General features: G+C 43.1%; 1 protein-coding gene and 1 long non-coding RNA gene across 9 annotated transcripts in view; one reads left to right on the top strand and one right to left on the bottom strand.

Annotated features, from left to right (window-relative positions):
* The window catches only part of LOC146174041 (uncharacterized), a 264164-nt gene that overhangs the window by 236922 nt on the left and 8617 nt on the right, over positions 1–18625 (top strand). The window contains exon 1 of one of the 8 annotated variants that reach the window (XR_014701980.1): positions 5867–5890. The exons of 2 other annotated variants lie outside the window; for them this stretch is intronic. The gene's annotated coding sequence lies outside the window, so the exon portion shown is untranslated. Of the gene's footprint in view, positions 1–5866; positions 5891–10007; positions 10134–11802; positions 12137–12513; positions 12591–12617; positions 12816–18625 lie in introns of those variants that run through there. 5 more of the 8 variants (XR_014701979.1, XR_014701982.1, XR_014701975.1 and 2 more) reach the window with 5 other exon arrangements.
* On the bottom strand, positions 8616–11411 carry LOC146174042 (uncharacterized). Its single transcript, XR_014701985.1, has 3 exons — positions 11197–11411; positions 9593–9696; positions 8616–8950 (listed from the first exon to the last, which is right to left on the bottom strand). It is a non-coding gene; the product is annotated as an uncharacterized LOC146174042 (long non-coding RNA).

Here is an 18625-nt window from a genome sequence, read left to right as displayed (position 1 = left end):
GCATACAATAGATAAAAGTCCGGTAGCCGGCTAGCCACCCCCGCAAGCAGCACTGAACTACCATTCCAGCCCCGTAGGGTCGGGAGCAGACACCCTCCTACCCCAGCCCCTATCACAATGCCTAGAATGCAATGAATAATAATCACGTCTAAACTTTAACGATCGGCCTTTAACAATTTCTTGTCATTTGAGATTTTTTGGCATTGAAAGAATGGCACGGAGTATGGCATAATATTAAACGCATTTAGTTGTTGTTGTGGCTCTAGGAAGAAAGAAAAGAAAATGCACGAGCCTGCTACTGGCTCTGCAGCTGAACCACCTCCGCTGCCTCGTGCAGACAGAAGAGAAAATAGACAAGAAAGAAAAAAAAGAACAGGGAGAAAAAGACGCGCGCCGCAACAACAGCCGTCGTCCACCCCCACCGAAGCGGTGGCTGGTGCAGTGACGGCCGAGAACAGATAAAAATCTGTGGCATGCTAACCCCCGCCGCAAGCGGTGATGGCCTACCTGCCCCAGCCCCATCAGGGGAAGGATCAGGGACCCGTTAGTTTGGTTTCTGGAGAAAGGAAGGCGTAGTATCTGTCTCACTTCTGGCTATACGCACACGCTTACAATGACTTGGACACATTTGGAAATCTATTTTCGATTAGGGTCCCTATTGCACCGCAGCCTCCAATTTGGCTGGCAGACGCATGCTAAGTGGGAAGTTAAACGATACGAGATCATCCTGAGTCCTTGAAGAGGTGTGTCCAATTTAATCTTAAATTATGTGCACATTTTTGTCAACCCGCGTTTTCTAAATTGTGTTACGGTGACGCCTTTTTATTGAACGACCTGTATATGGCGTAGTAAAACAATTCAAGGAAACGAATCTGCCTTGATCACGGCTCGGCGCAAATACTACTCTTCACTGACCACTGCATTAGCAATTTGAGCTCACCGCCTTTTACATTCCCGGTTTAAGAACCACAAATATTACGCCAAAATGAAACTACATGCAGCTAAAAGCCCTGGACATACACACCTTGAACCAGTGCAGTTAAAATACCCTCATAGAAACCAGTACATCCTGTATACTTACGCAATCTCAGTTCTCATTTTGAACGTGCAAATATCCTTTCTATATATCACGCACTGCAAAACGTTGTCTGAAGGCCATGTACCTGTATGCTCGTACCTGATTCCCATTTATGACTTCCATACATTGGGCGAGCACGTGAGCATTAACATGTATTTACGGCACACCAACAGTTCCTCGCATGGAAACAGGCAAATTCCTAATGCCTTAAGGGCTGTGTATTTTACAGCTTAGTCAAAATATCTAAGGCGGAGCTGTTGCAGTCAAAATATATGTGCTGTATGGCCTCCAGCGTTGGTTTTTTTGTGAGTGTGTGTGTTGGTAATACTGTCACGTAATAGTGGCAAGCACAGTAGCTGCAAGTGAAGACACACTTGAAGGAAACTATTGGGCTTACTTCCGCCCGCAAAAGAACTAAGAGAATCGGCGGTGACGATAAGAACAAACGTGCTCGTCGGTCGTCGAACTGAGAATGCCGTCTCATTCGCCAGCGCGCAATTTAAAAGCAGCAAGGAAACGTCAATAAAACCGCGAACAGTGATTGGCATAGCCTGGAACATTGCAGAAATACAGCACGTGGCTGAAATCGTTCGAGATACATCTCGAATCATCATCCACAAACAGGAAGTAATAACGTCACGTATCATGATGAAGTGATAACGACAGGGTGCATGGACAAACAAGAAAAGAAAATTGATCTGCGCGCTAATTCACAATAATAAGAGCGCATGCCGACGGCTGTCAAAAGAGGACAAATAAATATTTGAATACTTCGCCGCATGACTGCCCCCTCAAAAAGCCGTCGCCACGATGCTTAGGAAATAAACACAGAAAGGTTAGCAAAATACGAGAAATTGAAGTAACTAGTGCCTTTAAGGCGCGTAATAAGGCTTTAGGCTCACAACATGGACAATTTCTGTGCGCGCCAGGCGCCGGTGGAATGTGGTCGTGCCGTCAGGGATAACTTCATAGCTAAGCTGTCCGATGCACTGAAGGACAGGACCGAAGTACCTCTGCAAGAGCTGTTCACTAAGTGTGCGACGGCGTATCGGCGTCAAAGCCCTAAAGTGATCCACTGGTTGGTACTTTGCATCGCATCATCGCAAGTTGTATTATCGGGCGTCAGTGCGTTGCTGGTCTTTGAAGCGCATCCGCACGATTCCTCGGGATTCCTCAACACGCTGCAGATACGCGGTGACGTTTAAGTTGTTTTCTGTACCGTGCGGCAGCATCGCTTCGAGCATCGTCGTGAGCTCCCTGGCGTACATAACATGCCCGTGTTATACGCGTAGATGACGTACGGCAGGATGGTGTCCCAGGTATTGCGTACAGCTGCGCCGTACATAGCAATCATGTCCGCAATTGTTTTGTTAAGATGCTCTGTAAGCTCATTGGTCTGTGGATTGTATGCTGTTGACCATCTGGGCTTTGTATGAGTAGGTCAAGATGTCCTGCGGGAGCGCTGCCGTAAATGATGTTCCCCTCTCCGTAATGGGACCTTCGGGGGCGCCGTATCGCACTATAACGCGTTCTACGAAGAACTTGGCGACTTCTGCGGTGGAACCACTAGGTAGGGCTTTCCCTTGGGCGTAGCGGTTAAGTCTTGAAGCCCCAGTGCATCCCGTACAATTGAGGTTATGTTTTCTAATTAAAGGACCTAGCGGCTGCAGAACTTTAACCAGAGTTTAGAATTGTGTATTTATCACCGAAGCTGCAACTTGCCAGGCCAGATTTAGCTAAATCCAAGCCCTCATACCAATCGTATTTGCATCTCATATCGTTATTTGGTAACGCGGTATCAACGGATTCCACCAACCTCCCATGTATTTCGAGGCAAAGAGGATCATCGTTTCAGAGCGTCATTGAAATTCTTATATAACTGTGGCAGATATTACGAGACTGTTAAAAGCATGACGGGTGTGATAGAACCTTCCGGCCCATAGCAAATGTTCGTGCGCTCACAAGAAAAACCTATATTTGCGTTAAAACAATGGGGTGTTTCACTTGAGTATAAATAACATTTAAACCCAATTGTGTAGAGGAAAGTATTAGATATATTATTTGCTATAATTACATGCTAAGATATGTCAAAAATTCATGCACATTTCCACAGCAAAATGCATTTAGCTGACAAGAATGTCTATGTATACCGAGGACGGTTTCGTTTAATTTCGGCGCGCAGCCTATTCCTAGAAATGCCTCCAAAACATGCAAGAATTAGACTTTTTGCATGGGAGTTTAGCTGATATATAATTTGAATATTCACTGTCTGCTTGAAGATATTCAGGTGGAGTCTACATGCATGCTCGTTTTAGCGCAATTTTAACAAATTTTAACAAATGGAAACCTGCCTTCCGTCAGAAGCGCAGATCTCTAATTGAACGGCGCCGAGATAATGTCGGAAAGGTAATGTCACCACAAAGAACCAACTACTATGCATCGATAAAAGATGTCAAGTCCGATAATTGCGATGGGACAATAGCGAAAATTGATGCTTTTGCACTGAAATCAAGAAATAATCTGAAATATAAAAAACTAGTTGGTAGAAACGGTGATATCGTTACGGAGGTCCTGAGCTCAAAGGAACACTCGCAGAGCACTGCATCTAGCAGTCAAACTGTTGCATATTAACTTCACTCCTACTGAAACATTGTGTTCCTACCTTAACCCCCTTTGGGCACCAGGCAATCTGATGGCGAATGCAGCAACGAAACTAATAAAAGCACACAAAGAAATTGTTGCTAAAAACAAGATAGCTGAAATAGTTCCAATTGGACGTATCGGTGTGTCTGACAGAGATTTTCTGGTTTCGTAATTTAGAAAATGCACCTAATTAGACACTTGCAGTGCAATTGCAGTAAGCATTACTTAGTGAGACAGTCCCAAAGGCTTTCCTATAATCTAAAGTAAAATATTCTGAAACATAACTTTAGTAAACGAACTTGAGTAAAGCTTCTGAAAAAGTATTTTATTACGAAAACGGGTAAGATTTATGTCATAATGAAAGGAACCAAATAAAAACTTTCCAGGCTAATAATAGCAGAGTAGTTTTCATAATTTGCAGCTCATGTTAGCATTGACGTTTTTGAAGTAAAATGGCATATCACCAAAAAGCAGCGATAGCGGTAACATTTATGTCGCTAGAGAACTATCGCACTTTTTCAGCTCCTGAAAATGGATAAGGCTGCTTTCGAAAGTTTGAAACTTCTCATGCTTTTGAAAACGTGTGGATATACGCTAGTAAAAATAACACAAGGATACAATAATCTGACCTCATTGCAGCAAAACAGAACTGCAGCTTAAGTCAGTAATAGTGCACACTAGTACATGTGGTGCGCGGTTTGGAAGTCCTCTTGAAGCAATACGATTTGCAAGATGTATAAAGATGCTTGTTTTGGTACCTTCGCTTCCGAACATTTCTCAGTCATATTTTACAGCTTGCACCCTCATTTCTGCAGGCACACGGACCAGATACCGTAGCACAATGAGGTATATTACGAGCATTGCAAAGCGTGACGATAAAAGCATAATTTAAAGGGAGACAATACGTTCGTCGCGCTTTTTAGCCCAGAATATACAGCTGTACGAAGCCTTTAAACACGCTCTTGGAACAGTGGCTAGGTGAAGATTTACACGCAGGCTTTAAGAAAAGCAGGTACTGCTACTCTGAAAATTCCAAAACAGCATAATTACTTTGTTCCTTCCTATTACAGGGCATGCAAAGTCCAATCGCTCCAGAGAAGACCGCCAACAAATAAGGAATGTCGAAATACGGTACAGCGCAACATTTTGTTTTTGCTCTTTTGAACAACAAGGACATGAATATTTTTGTTTGAGCTTTTAAAGAACATTGCAGCAAGAAACACTGACTAAGTACTTGCAATTACCAAATCACATTGTGCTAATATTGCAACTTGAACGCTGAGCATCCACACTTTTATTGAGTAGTCGGAAACAAGTAAATGTCAACTTTGGAACGCTACGCGTAGTAACTCAACTCCTTCTTGAAATAGTAAGGCTTACAAATAACACACTATAATACCGATTCGCCTGTGAAAATTATACGTGCCACAGATGGATATTTTCTCACAGATTACAAAATGAGCCCTGTTTATTCAAGTCAGGTATTTGTTCTTTCAAAGGTTAAATCACCCTTTTTGCATTGACACCTGCATATCTATCAGAATTAAGACTGTCGTTTTAGCAGACTGAGCTGCATTAGAAGGAATAAAAACAGAATTCTAGGAGATATGCGGCCACCATTGAGCCTAGAGTTACCGATAGGCCTGTTAAATAATACTTGCCACTCATGGATATATTCCCACAGATTACCCAGTGAAGTCTGCTTATTGAAGTCAATTCCTTCAGAGGTTAAATCAGTGTTTCTGCATTGCCACCTGCACGCCGTTCAGACTTATGACCGTCGTTTCAGCAGACAGAGTTGCGTTAGAACAAGCAAAAATAAAATTCTAGAATATATGCGGCCACCAATAAACTAATGGTTAATGATACGCCTGTGAAATACGCGCCACTCATGCATTTATTCCCACATATCATCCATTGTGCACAGCTCATTCATTCAGGTATCTGATCCTTCGGAGGATAAATCAGTCTTTTTACATTGCCACCTGTATACCATTACGACTTAGGACTGTCGGTTTAACAGGCAGAGCTGCCTTAGAACGAGTAAGAAAGAATTCTAGCAGATATGCGGCCGCTATTTAGCTAACGGTTACCTATACGCCTCTTAAATGTTTCGCTAGGCCGATAGCTATATTCCGACAGATTGCCCAATGAACCCTGCTTATTCAGGTCAGGTATTTGTTCATTCAAAGTTTAAATCAGTCTTTTTGAATTGCCACCTGCGTGCCATTCTGAGTTGGACACTATTGTTTTAGCAGACAGTGCTGTGTTTGCACACTAGCGTGCGATAAGGCGATCCTTTGTTTGAAACACCGTTGATTCCTGCCTCACTGCACCTGCTTCTGTATGCTGTTTGGTGCGGCGTTCGAGGAAGTACCAAATGAAAGGCGCCGCACGGAAGTTTGGATCGTACAACCGGCGGGCAAAACTTCATATTTGCATGAATTGCTGGGTGATGTCACCATTCATGACCGGATGTCACTACAACACTAGTTTCAGTTATACGTGATGGGATGAGACGTCATAATCCCGTTTCATCTGTCACGACGTCCCGCTGGTCATGGCCGTTGACGTCAATATATGACGACATCACAATCTCGCGGTATCCCGCAGAATCTCGCGAATAAGCGTGGCACTTCTCTAGGACGAACACTCAACTAAAAGTGAATGTTTACTATTTTTGTAATGGGGCACTTTAGGTAGATTTCACTTCAATACCGGTGTTATCGTTGCAGCTAGGAATGCCAGCGTTTTACAGTCAGAGCCCGAACTTCGTCCGCTTTGCCTTGTGCACAACTTCGTCATCTTCGGCAATGTCTCCTTTTTGCTGTGCTTGCTTCTTTTACAACACCCCCCTTTGAAAAGACGCTAGCCTGGCAGATTAAGCGGAAGCCGCGATTATAAGGTCATAGACAGGATTGAGGCGCTCAATATCGACAATTTCATGTCCTTGGCGGTGGTGGTCTTTTGAAGACGTGGAGAACTCGGTAAGATAATTAACCAGGGAATGTTGTTGAAGCACAGGATAGGCTCTCTGGTATCGACTCAGAAGCTTGGGCGACTGGCCTGAGGTAGAACAGGGCACCCATAGCCGTACCAACGAGTCGGGACTATAAGCAGGTGGCAGACATGTGGAACTGGCGGGGTTGTGTTTCTGGAGGTGCTGTTTTTAATTTCTGATTGGACGTGTGATCGTACGACACTCTTCGACATAGGCAGCAGCTTAAGAAATCGGCGTCAATTTGGAGACGTCGGGATGGTAAGGTAAGATCGTGTTCATTGCGAAAGAAGGTTCCTGGCCGTACAGAAGGAAGTAAGGAAGAAATCGGTAGTCACTGGCGTAGCATAATTACAGGCGTAGGTGATAATTGGTAACACACGGGCCCAATAGGAGTGGGTGGAAGAAAGATACATTGCCATCATGTTTCCGATGGTGCGATTAAATCGCTCGACCATTCAGTTTGTATGGGGATGGTAGGTAGACGTCGTGTGATGAACAGCATTGCACTTTTCAAGAATGTTTCCTACGACAACAGACAAACAAGCGCAACAACGACCACTAAGTAATTCCTACGGTGCACAGAGACACAGGATGAGGTTCTCAAGGATGAAATGAGTGACTTAACGGGATGTGGCAGCTGGTAAGGCCGCAGTTTCAGCATATCTAGTAAGTTGGTCGATGGCAACACTGATCTACCTATTCCCGGCGAAGAGCGGGGAAGAGGCCCGTAAATGTTCATTTCAACACGTGCGGGGGTCTAAATGGGCACAATATAAGCTGCACGGGAGCTGGAGGCCACGGTTGGTTCTTGCGACACTGACAGTTGACGCAATAGCGGACGTACTAGCGAACAAAACGATACATGCCCTGCCGATATAGCTTTGACGCAGGCGTGTAATGTTTCAGCAATTCAGCAAGGGTGCACTGTTGATCGTTGTGATAGCAAGCGCAAAAGACAGCGCGGAAGTATAATATGGGGAAAATTGAGCGTGCTCGAAAGAACGGCCGTAGCCTGAAAGTGGCAAAGAGGAAATTGGGCATTGGCAAAAATCAGATGTATTCACCGATGAAAAAGGCTGGAAATATTACTAGCATGGACAAGATCATCAAGGTCGCCGAAGGGTTCTAAACGGACCTCTACAGTAACCATAGCAGTCAGGACAAAAATGAAATTGGCTGTCGTGAAAAGCAATCAGACTTGCCGCCAGCAACGAAGGACGTTAATACGAAAGCCTTAGATGCTAGGCAAATAATAAAAGCAAGAAGAGTGTTAGATAACTAAAAATGAGAAGAAAAAGTGCACTCCTAAGTTTGACAAGGTTAGGATTTTGTATCGCCACGAAGAGAAGATGACGAGAGAGATAGTGGAATCATTTTATTTCAGCGGACAATAAGTGTGTCAGCAAGACTTCTCTTGCTCTTTCAAGCAAAGAGGTGTCTTATTTAAGTAATTTTTTGTGCAGGAGGTGAACCCAGGGGTTGTTTCACGTAACTGTTTCGTTTTCTTCATGTTTGTTTTTTCTGGGCCTTGGAGTAAAAGGCTTAGGCATAGGTGTGAGTCAGCGCTTGTACTGTGGCTTTCTTTTATCTTGTCCTTTGTCTTCGTGTTCGCGCTGTTTATATTAATAATGTTCAGTATGGTTATAACAATACCTAATATTCTACAGACGTACATAACGCATCTGCAATGATGATGACGTCTCAAAGAAACTAAAATGTCTCACATTAGTACTTCATGTGTCACTGTTTATTGGTGGCTTTTTAGAAAAATTGCAATTCGCCACTAATTATATATTGTTCACTGACCTGCCTTCGCGTACGTATTCGAGGGAAGTTGTTCAAATAGCGCCGCAACAGCGTGCATCGCGCGCACCAAACAGGTGATATCGGGATCGCCTTAGAGCAGCTTCCTGTGTGACAGAGCCCCTTAATGTATCTGCAGTTCGCCCAGACTTCTTCTTGAAGGCTTCAACAGTGCAAACGATGCGTCGAAGAGCACCTCAAATAAAAACGACAATACTAAAATAGAGGCAAAAAAAGAAAACAACCAAAAGACAAAAGAGATCGCCACTGCCACGCGAGCACATCAGGGAAATACAGTAGGTAGGAATGGTGCCATGCTAGAGAAAATAGATATTGCCAAAACCTTACATGTGCATGGCCAACAACCATATGGGAAGGCGCACATTTTGCTGAGTGCTTGCATTTCCGTCGACCCCTTTGTTCCTCTGGAGCACAACGAAAAGACACAGAGTTGTAACATGAAAAGGGAAGCATAGGTAAAAGCGCAGGTGTAGGAATGTTCAGTGCGTGATCGAAAAGGGAGAAAACGCCAATTACAACGGAGGGGAAAAATTAAAAAACGGTAGGGGTAAATGAAACCCTTACTGTAGTCGTGTTAGCTTTGCTTAAGAAAACATGCCATGACGGCTTGAAAGCGTCCATCTGAATAGAAAGCAAGCCTCTTATTTGGAAACGTCACGGTATGGGACAGCAATTAAGAGCACCAAAACTGATCAAAGCATAAAGATACATCACAACCTACAAGTTCGTCAACACGGGAGTGCTTAATCACGCGCAAGAACGTGATGCGACAGTGGATAACGATAGAAAAAAGATAAGCGTCTGGTAAAAATGAAACCATGTGCAAACCCTCATCATGACACAATTGCGAAATGGCATTGTAACTGCAATGAACTTGACCCAAAAGAAGAAAAGAGTTTATTAACGCTGTCATTAATCTTAGTATTCTAGGTGGTGAATTCATGTATTGTATATGACTCAAAAGCTGCAATGCTGTAATGCGTTTGGAAGCCTGACTGCGGTAGCGTGACTCTGAAACCGTCAAACTAATTTCAATTTCTATTTACATCTGTTGGCAAGGAGATTCTGCTTGTCCAAAATGTTGCTCACGGCACACACCACATTAAGAAGCAGACTGCGTTGCTGGTCACCGATAAAGTCTCATGTGACTCTGAAAGAAAAAGAAAGGATGCTGTACATAGTACCATCGTAGTGGCATTAAACATCGGACAAACCTCACAGCGGTGTTTACTACAAGGTGTACATCCTGAGAAGTTTTCATTGTTTAGGTTTGATGAAGCTACGACGTCATTCATGTTTCTTGGCATCCTATATGCGACACGGAGTGCTTCAGGAATTACCCGGTTCTTTTTGTCATTCTGCAGCGGAATATTATAGTGCCTGTTTAATGTAGCATTAAAATTGGTGTCTGAATATGAGTATATTAATATCAGGCCCCAATATGCTCCAACGTTCTCCCGGCATCATCAATAACGGGCTGCGGGTAGCGCTGTCCGTCAAAATCCTTGCGATCGAGCGCCTCACAGCTAGCACCACAGTCGCCTTCAGGAAAGATTAGGAGCTTGAATGTTAGAGCCTGAGTATACGGTAATGTTTTTTGCAATGATTTACTTGGCTGCTTTTGAAATGCAAGCACTGGTGACTCAGTAGACAGATCAGACGGGAGCGGTATAGTTTTTTTCGTGTCGTCTTTGAGCGAAATAATATTTTATGGTCGTGTCTAGCCGCTTAAAAGAATATATTGACATGCTTTAGCACATTTTAAGGGATGATTTTATATTTTGTGTTTCTCATGCACACGGGCTCTTTAATATGTGCGTATGCTTCACATAACCCGTCGGCACATGGCAGACAGCATATCGATGGAGATGCTCTTGTACTAAGGGTTAACACTCGACTATCAAAATCAAACAATATTGAAAACAACTTCAAACTACATTTGTTTAATTCCAGATATCTGCCTTGATGAGAATGTGTGTCCTGGTACTGCACCCCACTTCCATACGAGTTTACACGGTCTTATCACTTCTTAAAAAAGCAAGCAACTATCATGATGCTATATAATGCCTGATAGAAAAGTTTACTTATATTCCGACGAGAATTGGTCACTGTTAGCAAAAGTAGCATAAATACTGGGCGCCTAATTGTTGTCAACATTGCGCCACTCCAGTACCAGTGTTTTAAGAATTGAAATCATGGCGTCGTACATATATTGTAAGAATGTAGTAAGAGGGACTTAAGAAGTGGCTCTTCAACTTTCCAATGACATTGACGCTCTAAATTGAACATATAAAAACGAAACATTAACGATATTCGCCATTTAGTAAATAGCCAAACAAATACATTATTGGGCAAAACAGCTTGTAGATGTATGCAACTAGTTTTCTTGGCCTACCTCAAATATTTTATTTTTAATCAGTGGTACATGTTAGCTGGGGCTCCTGGCACATATACATGCCTATCCGCCTATATGGTATGATGGGTCAGCGTTCAAGCCTCCCGTCGGTGTGTCCATTTACGGATGCTCGTTCGCAAATGTGCGAACAGACTTACAATACAGACTTATAAATTGACCCTATATTTTGTCTGCATCACATCGACCATATTGATTGGAATACAGCTGCAAGCTGATAGCCACGTGGAACCCTACCTGACATAGGTACCTATAAAAACTCGCTTTAAGCAATCTGCATGGACGTGTCTACGTTACCGACGCTTAGCTTTCCTTGTTCCTCTCTCAAGATTGCAAAACTTTTAACTTAATGAAGAAACTTTCCCGCATTGGAAATGTTAGCAGACTTCGGTTGAGATTTCAACGCAATACCTATCCCTATGTGAGTTGACCCATTAAAGAGCAGCGTGCCAGCTCACAGGGCTTGGCAAGAAGAATGGTTTATATGCATGTCGCGTGGCATTTCATGCAAAGTAGCAATTAGTGACAGCATGTTCCTTAAGAGTGAGCATATAGTCCCAAGTTTTTAATGCAGCCATTGAGCGTCCTCATTTTTCTGAGGCCGGCGGTGACAAATGACCCAACCCCTAGCCGGATACCGCATCTTTTTATGCTAAAAATGTAAGAATGGTTGAAAAAGGGGACAAATTAATGAGCGTATAAGGTAGTGCTAGACAAATTATTCAGATATAGGGGAATTAAAGAATCCAAAAGACTCAAGAAAAAAAAAAAACAAGTTGTTATACTAGCTGCGTTTGCATACAAAGGGATCCCTGTTGAATATATATTAGCCATATAGGCATTATTGAGTGTTAAAACACCCCTTATAAAGAGATCAGAATTACATACCACCAGGTCGAATTTCTTCTGATATTACAAGCAAAACAGTATTGACACCTGCTAAATCCTTCGCATATATTGAAGGTTTGACGTGTTAAACAAAGAGTATCACGGGCTCTTATTTCAAGCCAGTTTAGAGTCAATATCAGCGCCGCTAAAAGAGAATTAATACTCCTACATTTCCGCTATCTCTTCAAAGTACTGTATTCGATTTTAACGAGTACAGCCTATAAGTGTAGAAAATGAACCTTATTTTCCTCGCCCATGTCTATCTATTGCTCTATCTCACCATTGCGGAGTAAGTACTGCCTTCGTTTCTCAGATCCCAATGGTACTTTAGTGCGCAATCGTACCTCCCATATCGAATGAAATTTAAATTAATCTTAACCTACCCGCTTTCGTTTTTAAAAATTAGCAAGCTTTTAACTGCGTGCAAACTAATAAGATGTTGGAGGGCACTTTACGACATCGCTTGGCATGGTTTTTTTTTGTGAGTTAGCTGTGAAATATTGGCACAGAATTGGGAAAAGTGTTAATCACCTTCAGTATCTTTCATCTTGCTTGCATGTTGTTTCTGATTTACTTACTCTTGCTTCCTGATGTAATTATACCTCACCCCCAAATTGATGTCATCGAGCGGATATAGGTATTACGAATAAATAAATTTGCCCAGTTTTAGGGGAGAGGAAAGGCGCAGCCTCGCCACTTCTCTACAGACACGTATGCTTACAATGAATGGCATATAATTAGAGGTACGTATACGACCTGTCGGAATCGCTATCGATAACTAATCTCCAGCTTCACTGACATATGGATGCTGAATGAAAATGCAAATGGTATACCAGAATGGTTGCGGGACGAGATTTGTAAGATATCACGTTGTATTTTTGTTGGTACTTCTTAATTTCGCCACTGATGACACAAGCAAGGGTTTTGCTTCATTGTTCTCTGGAAAGTTCTCTGGAGTGTGTAACACGGTGGGTATTTGTGCATATTACTTCCAGATTTCTGTATGTCTATAAAGCGAGTTTCGATGCTTGAGTGCATATCGATTTCCCTATGTGCCTAAATTTTTGTTTTTTATTACGTGCCCGTTGGGTGATATTAAACATAGTAGTATATATCCCAATGTGTTTAAGTAGGAATGAAGTACGCTGAATGGAATATTTTAAGCTAATGAGGAAATCGTATGGCTAGTTGTGAGTAGAATGCACACAAAGCACCAGACATGGTAAAGCAAGCTGGAGATCACTCGCACCAAGATGAAAACCTGGGCAAAGTTATCCGTTATATTAATAAGAAATCATCGCTTATTATATCTGGGACAGCCGAAAATAGCTATGTGCAAAACTGACCACGCTCAGAAGCAAGAAAGTGGGCGAATTTGCTTTAGTAAAAAAATGACGCAGGCGTGTCGTAACATCGAATAGGCTATTCGAGTTATTGAGCGTTTCGCTGTTGCCTGCTGACTATCCTGATTCGCTCAGTTGGTAGAGTGAGCGGTCCAGACAGGCGTTGGTCCCTGGTTCAATCTCCGCACCAGGCGAATTTTAAGGCGAACGCCTTTATTGCCTCAACGTTGTCAACAGGAGCTCTTGGCAGAGGCTGTCGGCAGAGGTAGTCGCACTTTCGAGAGCGCACCATATACGGACATTGGTAAATAGTAACTAATTGAAACAGTTAACAGGTTAATTGGTTGAGTAGTAATGAGTACCATGGTAGTTAGACAATTGGGTAGTTTACTAATTAGCTAATTGGGAATAGTAATTAACGACTATGGAAACGCCTGAAGTGCAGTCAGCAGCGCCTCGCCACTGAAGCTGTACCAAGCACCACGATTATGTCACACCTTCACTAGTACTAATGATTAATGGCTACCTAGTCCCTAACCAGTACCAACTAACGGCTAAATAGTTATTAAACAGTACTACCTAGTGACTACCTAGTCACTAACTAGTTTTAATTAGTCATTAGTCATGACTAAATAGTCATGAGTAATAAGATGACTATGATGCCATCACATGGTGACGTCATCGGCCATGACGTCATGACCACATGTGACACATCATTACGTCACATCTGGCCATGTCTAAAAACCAGATGTAATAATGACATCACATCCGGCCATAGCGTCAGGGCTAGTGATGACGTCACCAGGCAGATCACACATATAGGAAGCTGATCCCGCCGGGCTTTCGATCCAGGCGTCCGTGCGGCGCCATTCATTTGGCACTTCCTCTAACGCTGCACCACTGAGCATATAGAAATAGACGTAGTACAGCAGGCATCAGCAGTGTCTCAAATTGCTTGATAGCAAAGAAAAGCCGTAGTATCTGTCACAATTCTAATAGGATACCTTACCCGAGCTGTAAAGAAAAGGAGGAAGGGGCAGTGAAAAAGAGTTAAAGCAATGCCGTTGTGGACGACTTCGGACTACTTCGCATCACACGCTTTCCCCTCATTGCAATTTATTGGTCAAATGTGCTATTGAAATGTTTTCTTTAGCTAGGGTGTTTCTGAGAAAACTACTTTTATAGCTTTCATTTGTAGCCGTATGGCTGCGCTTGGATCGACGTAAATTTTTACTTCATTAATACAAATCCACTCCAACTTGGGTTTCCCCTAAATATCCGACCGACACCATTCCCACTTCGAATATTGATCTATTCGCTTTCGCCCCACCATCTCATCTACTGACTGTGCTGGCTAGCTCAGTTTGTAGAGCGACTGCCCAGGAAAGGCGGTGGTCCCGGTTGAGATATCCGGCCCAGGACACATTTCTCGTTAACTACGACGTTTCTGAGAAAGCTGTGTACCTTTCCTTTGTTGTCGTATGGCTATGTTTGTGTGGACGTCAATACGTAAATAAACCCTTATTATAAAATACGCTACTGTGACTTTACCGTAGCATTCCCATACTGGTCTGCATCATGTCAACGGATATGACGGAGTTAGGTGACCCAAGAAAGAAAAGCACAAGAAGCACCGTCCGAACTCACATAACTTTGTTCAGCATGCCTCCTGAATCTATACGGTGTCGCAGCAGTCCGAATCATTATACGCAAATAAAAATAGTTATTATGATCTTGAATTGTAGCTTTAAGATTATCCGATCGGCTGCGTCTCTACACTCATAGGGTGCAAAGTTCACGTATAGCCAAAAGAAACAAGATTCGAAATTATGGAGGCCATATGAATACACAAAGTGGACAACATTCTAGTGTCTCATCCTGCTCCTGCTCAAATTTGAAGTTTTTCCTGCATTTGCGGAAACTTTGCAAGAGGTATTCTTCAATATGGAATGGTTCAGTTCAGTTCAGTCGTTCAGTCGTGTCCGACTCTTCGTGACCCTATCGACCATATCACGCCACGCTTTCCGGTTTCTCACTACCTTCCTAACATCACATAACCGGAAATTTCGACCACCTGGGGTTCTTTAACGTGCACTGACATCGCACAGCACACGGGCGCCTAGCTTTTCGCCTCCATCGAAAAGCGGCCGCCGAAGCCGGGATTCGATCTCGCTTTCTTGGGAATAGTAGTCGAGCGCCGTAACCTCTGCGCCACCCCGGCGGGGCAGTGTAGACGATTTGGTATAATGATTTTTTTTCATGCGTTATACAAGAATGATGGTTGATTATTTAACAATTTGACGCAATGAATGTCCAGTGCAGCTTCAGGTGTCATGATTTAGGTATCTTGTTTCTTTATGAGCCATTAATACAATTTTCACCGAGGTTTGTGGATGCCGTCAGGAGAAGTCTTGATTTCCAGGAAGGTCAAGGCTCAGAACTGACCTTCTCTATGTGTTCCTGGAATGCGTCGATAGATGATAAGAAACAGGATACAGAAGGTAACGGAGAAAACGTTAAAGATGAATCAAAAGCCATTTGGTTCAAAACTAAATTGTATCATCTGGAGATCTTTTCCGTGTTGCGAATCCGCACAACATAAGAATCGCCTTTGTGTTAAGACTTGATATTAGCGCGACCAACGTGGCCTGGAAACAGTGCTGCCTCAAAGGGTTAAAAAACCGGCCGTCTTGTCCACAAGTTCAGATTGGCCAGTGCTGCTGCATATCGAGGCATATAGAGAGGAACCAACTGAACGGAGCGAAAGACATTGAATATGCTACCAATAGGCCAAACAAAAAAGTTCTTTGGCGGGCCAGTTTCTAAAGCTTCAATTGCACCTTGTTTGGCCAACTCTGCCGAGCGGCAAAGCGCGTTTGGGATTCACATGTGCCACGCAGATCGCTGGGACGTACATCTTGGCTGTGCGCTGCCATCGCATTACGTTTTCTGCCACGTTAGTGAAACTGAATTAAATATGAAGGCCGTACTGCAGTTGGTGGAAATACAGCTGATGAAATACACTTACAATACGGCTGAAATGTAGAAAACATAAAGGAAAAAAGGAGTCTCGGCTGCTATCTACAATCTTTAAAGTGTCCGAAAATTTTGCTGCGTTTAGAAATGTAATATACTTTCGCTTTGTTAAAGCTATGTTCCTCATTTTCAGAGCTCTTAAATGGCGGCTGATTATGTCAGTAGGCAGGTAGGACGACGATTTTAGTGGCAGCATAAACCATTTGAAGGTGCAGCTGTTAATTCTTTTACAGTAGCACTCAAGAACACATTACCTTTTATTAGGTTATTCGGAGTAACAATGCGTTGCAATCACGATAATAGCTGTTATAACATACTGTAACAAATACTTGACCAAAACACCGAAGAGGTCAGTCTGGCGCCACACACTGCAGTCAACTTTGTTTTCGATTTCCTCGATCGCAGAGAGGCACGCGGTGATGTAATCCTAACTCTTGAAGCTTAGACCGCAAAATTGCATAGCTACATCCTCAAAATATATACATCCATCTTTCACCGATGCAGATCAGTGTCCCTCGCACGCTTTAGATTCAGTTGCTGACCGCAAGATAGCGGTTGTAATTCCAGCAATGATGACTACAACGCCTACAAACCAGTTAACATTCCTATGAGGCAGAAATTCCTGCAAGCATTTTGTCGCATCTGGCTCCTGTACAGTGCAAACATGTTTGGTCCACTCATGATTGGCATGTGATTTCGGGCACTCAGACTTGCTTGTGAGAAATTAATTTAATTCACTCTTGAAGATGGTGTACCGTTGACGCAATCAGGCAGGAAAGTGTGTTCTGAGACGGCAGTTTAACAGATGCTTGATCCGATGTGCCAGTTACCTTTCTCCGATATGGTAACGTTTGGCGTGGCGAAAACCTTACTCGTTATGCTTGCAACTGGTTTGCGAAAACTGTATACACGGCGGATGAGGGCGCTGCGAGTGTGCCTGTGACCATTCACTCCTCCGTCCCAGTCCGCATTTGAACTATTGCTGTAACGTCCATTCCCTTCTGTTGGAGTTCTAGTGGGGACAAAGCTAAATTATTTTCATGTTTTATTTTTTATTTCAGAGGACACAAGCTGGGCCGCAACTCGCAGTTTTTTTTTTTTTTTTCATGGCAGCTAACGTGCAGGCATAGACTCTTTCGATCTCGCGGTTTATCCGAAGCCGCTATGCCACTCATTGCCACTCCTACTCTCTTCCCTCACGCGCAAATTCGTGGAGTGTATTTTCATTGACATTCCACCTTTTTCTAGCCTTGGAAGATGGTATGGGGTGCCTCCCTCAGCTATTCTCTACGACGGTTGGCAGATGGCTGGTTACACCAGATACTATGTCGACTACTCGCTAAAGGCGCGCAGTCCAGGTGTGGCGTCTTACAGGTGCCATTTACAGCTTTTATTTTCAATATTCTATATCCTGGGTACAATACGTTACTGCAGATTACGTTTGAAATCCAATACTAGTTTAGAGACTCGTCTATAATAAACAATCTAGGGCATCACATTGACTTGGCAGAAGCTCTATACCTAGCAGTGTTCAAAAACTGCAACAGGGTTCCTGCTTGTAGAGTGAGAGCTAGTTATTCCTGGGAATTTGCGGAGCGTAGACTAAATGCGAATCAAATGCACTAGCACTTCAATATTCACTTTGGTTTCAGACATTACAGAGCTGAGACCATATGCCTTATTCTTCCGTATTATACTTGAGAAAAGGGAATCGATTTCATTGGAGCCCTTGGAACATATATGCTACTCCTCGGGTATGCAGACACCCTCGTGCAGGCTAAATAAAGCAAGGCTTTATAGTGCTCTACATCGAAGGGACTTTGGCAAACTGCTGTAGTTTACGACAAATCGCTAATGCGTTTGTTTAAGCGGAAATTTAAGCAAAATAAAAAACGAAGCTTCTCGCATTTGCCTTAATCCCGATGTATCGCGCATGGTTTTCTAAAGCAGCCGCTGTCGGTTATGACAAGTGACCAACACATCTAAACTGACATCTGCCAATTGCCAGTGTAGTACATGCGCACTCAGCAATGTCATGTGATGTCATGACAGTCACCAACCTCAGTAACTAAACAGAGCAAAGTCATCAAAACACATCTGTCAAAGGTCCTGGAAGCTCGATTATGACACGTGGTCTCGAGATGATGTATAATTATCGCAGCAAAGCTGTATCAGCAGCCAACTAACACATACTACCGCATTATCACTCTGATGACCTTTCTTAAGCTAATGCAATGATAACAGGTTTAATGCCGACATCTAAGGGGTGAGTAGAGCGCGTGTGAAGGAACAACTACGTAATAGTTGTCAGGCGCACTGGCAAACCCGTACCTCTTCAGAAGAATGCAGATTTCACTGTTTATGCGATATCGTAATGGCCGCAAATCGCAAATTTACCG

The sequence above is a fragment of the Amblyomma maculatum genome, chromosome 11 (genome assembly GCF_055883805.1).
Source record: "Amblyomma maculatum isolate TAMU_Amacu chromosome 11, ASM5588380v1, whole genome shotgun sequence".
Taxonomy (NCBI): domain Eukaryota; kingdom Metazoa; phylum Arthropoda; class Arachnida; order Ixodida; family Ixodidae; genus Amblyomma; species Amblyomma maculatum.
The sequence above is the reverse complement of the archived record's forward strand: the minus strand, read 5'-3'. Positions and strand labels throughout refer to the sequence as shown.